The sequence below is a fragment of the Vollenhovia emeryi genome, unplaced genomic scaffold (assembly GCF_000949405.1).
Source record: "Vollenhovia emeryi isolate VEMERY1.0 unplaced genomic scaffold, V.emery_V1.0 DF948053.1, whole genome shotgun sequence".
Lineage (NCBI taxonomy): Eukaryota > Metazoa > Arthropoda > Insecta > Hymenoptera > Formicidae > Vollenhovia > Vollenhovia emeryi.
In genome coordinates this window covers 706-1,554 of record NW_011958313.1, presented here as the reverse complement: position 1 = coordinate 1,554, position 849 = coordinate 706, and the positions used below count along the sequence as shown (strand labels likewise).

The following is an 849-nucleotide window of genomic DNA, read 5'->3' as shown; positions in this document are numbered from 1 at the left end:
TCCGTGAAGATCGGTTTTTCCCATAAGAGTACGTGTAAAATCAGTGTAAATTAAAATAGTTATATCTCAGCAACCGTTTAGTGGATGCATTTTTACTTTTCTGCAATAAATTAGGAAGACTTAAAGAACAATTTCACAAATTTTTAGCGACTTTGTACTATTTTGAAGATAGGTTTGACACATCCTTAATAACAAAATGTAATTGTTGCTAAATCTTCTATTATAAACGTTAAATATTAGTTAAGTTTTAAAAATAGATATACATATAGTAAAAAGGAAGAATTAAAAAGTTAGAAAGAAAAATTGCCCGTTCTTTTTTAAAACGGCCGTGATTAACGGATATATAAATTAATGTGTCGGACAGCTTTCCAAAGTGCAATTTTGCGTTCGTGAAAAATAATCTTTGAGAAAGTTGTTTTATTGTAATTTTTGTTTTTCGATCAAGATACGCTTTATGGCTTTCTAAGCGGAGAGTCTCTGAAGCCTCTTTAGCTCAGTGGTAGAGCACTGGTCTCGTAAACCAGGGGTCGTGAGTTCAAACCTCACAGGAGGCAATTTTTTTTTCGTATTTTATAAATGTTTTTATTGCCTCAAAAAATACTACATCGCCAAAGTGTTTCAATTTCTAACATTTATTTTATAATAAATTATTATCAAAAGTATCTTTAACTTTACTCATTCATGTATACGTGGCCTATATGTATACTTAAAATTCCTCTCTATTCAAAGGACACATTTTATTCAATTTTAACGACAAATTTTTATAAATCTCAATTAAAATTTAAGAAAAATTGCGATGCCCGAATATCTAGATTCGGCGGTCGGTCAAAAACGCCAGGTAACTTTATA

At 30.3% G+C, this 849-nt stretch overlaps 1 non-coding gene across 1 annotated transcript; it reads left to right on the top strand.

Annotated features, from left to right (window-relative positions):
* The first annotated feature begins 482 nt into the window (after positions 1-482).
* On the top strand, positions 483-554 carry Trnat-cgu. The gene has a single exon. It is a non-coding gene; the product is annotated as a tRNA-Thr (tRNA).
* Positions 555-849: the final 295 nt, after the last annotated feature.